Below are 6,474 nucleotides of genomic sequence, written 5' to 3'. Positions count from 1 at the left end.
CCTGGGATGCAGCCCATGGAAATTCTCAGAGGTGCCTCTGAGACTGAATCCTCTCTCTTGTGGAACAAATGGGATGATCCTGCTTTGGTTCTGAATAACTTCTCCCAGCATTATGGGTTCTGTGATGAGCTTAGCCTGAGTTCCTTAGCAATTCAGTGACATTTGCAATGTTTTTTTTTTTCTGGAAAATTCAATGCTGCAATTTTCCCAGTGAAGGCAGAGATAGGATTTTAGTGCACTTGATATGGTTGCTTCATGCTCTGCTATCTTTCTTAGTACTGATGGCAGAAGTAATTAAATCTATAATGAATGAAATTTTGTAGTTATAGACCATCACAACTATGTTTTTTTCCTACCTATAGATACCATCTAAAGTTGTTTTACTTTTTTTCCTTTTTCTTAAAATCAATCAGACAAAAGTTTTCTTCTCCCTACAGAGCCAAGACAGATGAACCTGCTCATTCCAAGTTCAAAGGTATATTAGCCTAGGGACTGGCCTAGCATTTCCTCAGTTATAATTGGGGAAAACACTTTTTTTTCCCCATCTAGAATCTGTCATATGAAATTTGTCATTTTAAAGTCATCTTTGTTTCTGCCTGATGCCTCAAGAATTATGTGAAATTATTCTGGATGCAACAGCTCATAGAGGCTTCCTCAGAACATGAGTCAAAGGGTTGGACAGAGAGCACCCAACTACCCTCTGCAAGGTGGCACAGAGCGGCAGTGATTGTGTATAATCTGTCACCATACTCGGCTCTTATTCAATCAGTTTGAGGGTGATGTTTTAAGAAATGGGAGTGGGTGTGGCAGAAGTTTCTCCTCAGCTTGTTAGTGGTAGTTGTAAGGATTAGTATGTCGCGCTCTGCAGAAACTCAAGTACTTGTTACACTCTTTACATAGGCATAAGCAATCAGGAAACAGCAATATGGAGATTATTCCAAAATGCAGATTTTTCTTGTGCACATTGTGGGTTACTGCTTGCAGAACTGTTTGACATTGCCAGAAATGTCAAAGAGAAATTTTCTTTCCTCATACAAACCTCAAATGCAAGCAGAAGCAATTTTGTTGGTTAGAATAGACTGATTAACTCAGAGAACAAGTACCAGTCAATTTGTTTTAGCATCACCTTTACTCATAACCTGAAAGTTAAAGGGTATCAGGTGGCTGCCTTCAGTGACCCTTCATATGATGATGGATGGGCATGTGTTCACTGGAGAAAGGACTTCAGCATTTGAAATATCACTCACCCTCTGTGATATTATTGTCCTTTGCTGGAAATGCAGCCCCCATGGCAGAGCCACTGGAAGGGACATTCTGCTCATCCAGAATTTCAAAGAGTCTGCCTGCTGGGTTGAAGTCACTTGGTCGAGCTCTGGAAAGGATGTCTGGACAATTCTGGGTGCAGCACTGGGGCAGGTGATGCTGATGGCCAGCAAGCAGCCGTGTTGCTAGGTTCAGTTCTCTCACCTCTTATGGTAAGATTTAATATCTGACTATTAGCAGATTATAAGTTTTTGCTAATGCTGAAAACTCTTGTCATAGATATGTGGCTGGATGCTTCTTCCAGGCAGAAGTGTCAGCAGGATTATTCACAGGCGCTGGTCAGGACAAGTGTCTGGCTGTTTCTGATTCCTTTGACTAAGGGCTGCTGCTGGGGCTAGCAGTTCATGTGGAACTCTCACAGTTCTTGCCAGTGAGCAGTGCCAATCAGGAAAGGGCATTTAACACAAAAAGAAGATCTAATCAGTGTCTAATAAACAAAGACATCTTGCTTTGTGTCAACAATATACTGGACACATGGCTACAACTTCCTCCAACCCCGTGACCTCTGTGATATGCAACTTTGTCCAACAGTGTTTAAAATAGCCACCCAAATAATCTGGCTGTTTTAAAAGTGACATTGTTCTAGGCTGAGGCTCATCAGTGCGATGACAGACACTGGAAAACGCAAAATACAACTCCTTATGTTGCATAAATCTCAGGACTGGATTCTTGATTTTTTTGCTGTCAGGTTACACCCCTGCCTTCCTTCTGCCAATCCTACATAAGGATGTAACTATGGACAGATATGACAGAAGGACAAAATTTCAGCTATTACTAGTACTGCTACTTCAACTTCACATATTTGGTTTCTGATTGGAATTTGCTTCATTGAGGTTAAAATCTATTTGAACTTTGGATGCAACCAAACAATGCTTTCAAAGGACATGTTAATATTGTCAGTATATCAGTGGAAACTGAATCCAAATGTATAATTTCACATTCAACTCAACTCTCTGTGTGCAGAATAAATGTAAATATAAGTGATTTTAACCCAGATGTTAGAAATATTGTACTTTTTTTCAGTATGTAAGGTGCTTGGCAGATGACATTTTGTGTTCCTAGTTTCAGTGAAAATCAGAAAAGAGTGACACACCAGAAAAAAGCCTAGTAGATTATGCTGTAATTGATATTTTATACAGAGATGACAGCTGTGATGGAATAAACCACAAGCTGTATTAGTGCTTGCATAATATATGTATGTAATACATATGTAATAGTATATGTAATATATGAAGATCCTTAAAACAGAACAAGGGAAATTATTTCAGGAACATGTTGAATATGTTTCTTGTTGTGTTTTGATTGCTGCTTGTCTTTGGGTACATGTGAATCTTTCTACTTGCTTTTATTGGAGTAACTTCATGCCATATGAAGTTATATCATATGTCATAGATATATGTTGTATCACAACTGCATACCTTAGAAGAGATGATCTAACTCTTCAGGGCAAACAGTTACCTTCATATTTACTGATTGTTGTGCATTCTCACAGGAAGACACTGTATTTTTATGAATACTTTTGTTATTTACTTAGTTCTGGAGGGTTTTGGTTGGATGTTGGGTTTCTCACAAACTATTTCTCATCACTTGTTTCAGCCCCAAGTGACCAGTAATTCATCCAATAGATGGTGTGTTGGCCAGCTCCATCTCATGGGATGGTGTCTTTCACTGGGGATCTGAAACTTTCCATGAAGGCTTGAATGAGTCCCTCAGGGATTGGACCTTTCAGCAAACGTATGTAAGCGTTGCTATAGCGATGTGTGTTTGTGTATTATCTGTCACAGATTGTATGTCTCAGCAGAGCAGCAGCAATCATTTGGATGAATTCATTTATACATTGATGCTTTTCAGGTCATCTCCTTGCACAAGAATCATCATGAGCAAAGTTCTTCTGTGTTCAGAAATGAGGAGAGCAAAACACATGGGTGATACTTAAGCAGATATTGTAGAAAAGTTACTATTTTCCTACTTCCTCACCTTCTGCACTCCAACTGAAGGAGAGAGGTTTTCATATCTCCAGTCTGAAGTGAGGGTCTGATAGTGGAACCCATCATTCCAGTGAATGTTTGTCCCTTGTCTTCTGTTAACCACTTTCAACATGGCTATGTAACAACATTGAATGTTCTGGTAAATATACCAGAGCAAATAAAAAAAGTTTTTCTTCACTATTTCTTAAGGGGATAGATATAACTAGTGTCTTTTTAATCCCTGGTGATTTTTACAATACATGCTGAAATACAGTGTTTAGATAGCTGTGATAACTGTCATAGACCTCCAATGTGGACATTAGCAAATATCAAGGGATGAAGTTATACAGAATATAAGAATCAAAGAAGTAGTTTCTAGTGCTCAGATGAAGTCACAGCACGTAGAAACATCACAGGTCTTCTTCACATGTGCTGAACATTGTATCTTAGAGGCTAAAAGGGTCTATCTCTCCTTTCCACTCTAAATAATAATGTTTAAGAGCTCTGAAGTTGTCTCCATTTCACTGGCCCTTGCAGTTTTTCTCCCCAGGCAGGTTTGCAGGAAAACTATTTTTGGCTTTTGGGAGGGGAATCTGGACTAAAACAAGCAAGTTTTAGTTGGAGCTCCCAGGGAGATAAAACTGTTCCTGGGAGCTGCTGCTGAGGCTGGAGTGTGTAGCATAGCCTTCTGTGACAGGCAGGATGGGCTTGGACATTTGAAGTGACCTGCTGTAGTGGGTTGACCCTGGCTGGGTGCCAGGTGCCCACTAAAGTTGCTGTCGCACGCCCCTCTGCAATTTGACAGAGGAGAGAAAATATAATGAAGGGTTCATGAGCTGAGATAAGGACTCAGACAGATCACTTACCGATCACCATCATGGGCAAAACAGACTCAAAGTGGGGTTACTAATTAAATCTATTACTAACGGAATCAGAGCAGGAGAATGAGAAGTAAAATAAAACTTAGAAACACCTTCCCCCCACCCCTCCCTCCTTCCAAGCTTTACCTCCTCCTCTCCAGTGTCACAGGGGGATGGGGAATGGGGGTTGCGTTCAGTTATTGTTTCTGGTGCTGCTCAGGAAGAGGAGTCCTTCCCCTGCTCCCCATGGAGCCCCTCCCATGGGAGACAGTCCTCTATGAACTTCTGCAGTGTGAGTCCATCCCATGGAAAAAAGGTCTTCACAAACTACTGCAATGTGGGTCAATTTTCCACAGGATGCAATCCTTCAGGAGCAGGCAGCTCCAGCGTGAGCCCCCCAGAGGGCCACAAGTCCTGCCAGGAAAACCTGTTCCAGCGTGGGCTCCTCTCCCCATGGATCAGCGGGTCCCTGCCAGGACCCTGCTCCATCATGGGTCTCCCATGGGGTCACAACCTCCTTCGGGCATCCATCAGCTTCAGCATGGGCTCCTCCAAAGGCTGCAGGTGGATATCTGCACCCTGGTTATCCTCCATGGACTGCAGGGGCACAGCTGCTCCACCATGGTCTGCACCACAGGCTGCAGGGGAACCTCAGCTCTAATGCCTGGAGCACGTCCTCCCCCTCTTTCTTGACCTTGATGTCTGCATTTTTGTTTACATGTTCTCATTCTGCTCTTCTCTGGCTGCAATTTTCATCTGCACAATAACTTTCCCCCCCCCCCTTCTTAAATATGTTACTGTAGAGGCATTACTGTCATTCCTGATTGGCTTGGCCATGACCGGCGGTGGGTCCGTCCTGGAGCCGGCTGGCACTGGATATACCAGACATGGGGGAAACTTCTGGCAGCTTCTCACAGAAGCCACCCCTGCAGCTCCCCCCACTATAAAAACCTCGGCATGCAAACCTGGTACACCTGCTACTGCTTTCAAATGCTTGTGTGCAACTCAATTTTCTTGTGTCCAACAGGGCAAAAAAGTAGCCTGTCTCACTGACTGCTAATTAAAGGACAGAAAGTGCTGTGCCTGGCTCCATAGCGCCAAAAGGCAATGCTCAGCAAGCCCTGAGGGCCCTCTGTCCCTAGGATTCACATTTTATTGCTATATAAAATTTATTGCCCATACACTGCTTAGTTCATATTATTCGATGATTGTGAGGCATGATGGTTAGTTGAAAAAACAAAAATTAAATAAAAAAATAAAAGGTCTCCAGTGTGACTGTAAGAGACTTTTCTTATTCTCATTCTAGCAGTTTTCCTCCTAGTGTTTACAGGGTAACCTATCAAAATATTCTATCAGACTCTAGTAGGTATTGTAAAAAACTTGTTCACATGTGCACACAGCTGTGAAGTTTTTCTCTGATTTGGCATTGAATCTGGAAGATGCTGGCTAAGGACTTTGGCACTTAGTTGACTCCAGTGTTTTAGCAAAAATAACCTGTCCCTTGTGGTGGTTGTACTTCAGAGTACCTGGAGTACAGATTGAAGTAGTGTTAACTGCACACTCCCAACTTCTGAAGTTAAGGATGTGATCCTTTTGCTGCTGGTGGTACAGTGTCTATGGGAAGGAAATGGCTTTAGTCCCATCCAGAGGATACTGGTGATACCTTTTTTTATTTTACAGAAATACTGAACTTGTCCTTGTCTTTCTTTTGTACCTGAAGACAGGTAAAATATTCCCATTTCACCAAAATGTCAGTTCATGGCTCTGGCAGTGTATATGACTGTATATAAGAAAATGAGTTATTCCTGACTAGGTTGCTTGAGTCACCCCACCATGAATGCTGTTAGTCTGAATGCAATTCAATGTATTTCACATAGTACTATGAAGCCTTGGGTATTGGAGACAATTTCAGGGAAACTTGCTTTCTGAGTAATCTTGTCTTTGATTTCCCAATAGCTTCTAGGAGCACAGCTGCTTTAATTGCCAGTTGTTTTAGCCACACATTATGCGGATGTTTGCCCAGCTCGTTACGGGTGAGGCTAGTAGCAGTATTCCGTGTCTTGCATTCTTAATAAGCAATATCAGGAACAACCACATTTCCTGCAACAGCCTAATCTGACATCAGATTTCCTGGAGAAAATAATGGGTAAATAATTTTTTGTTGAGCTTGTATTTGCCCAGTTACTAATGATGTAAAAGCAGGGGTAATTAAAATGTTTGTTTTCTTTGAGGCTGGATTGAAAAAAGGGCTAAGTGGCATTTTGCAGAAGGTTTATAAGAAGAACTGTAGAGTGCAAAAGCATTAAGAGCAAAGGAGTGTATTA

This window comes from Lepidothrix coronata, unplaced genomic scaffold (genome assembly GCF_001604755.1).
Source record: "Lepidothrix coronata isolate B3197 unplaced genomic scaffold, Lepidothrix_coronata-1.0 Scaffold159, whole genome shotgun sequence".
In the NCBI taxonomy this organism is placed as follows: domain Eukaryota; kingdom Metazoa; phylum Chordata; class Aves; order Passeriformes; family Pipridae; genus Lepidothrix; species Lepidothrix coronata.
Note: the sequence above shows the minus strand (reverse complement) of the source record.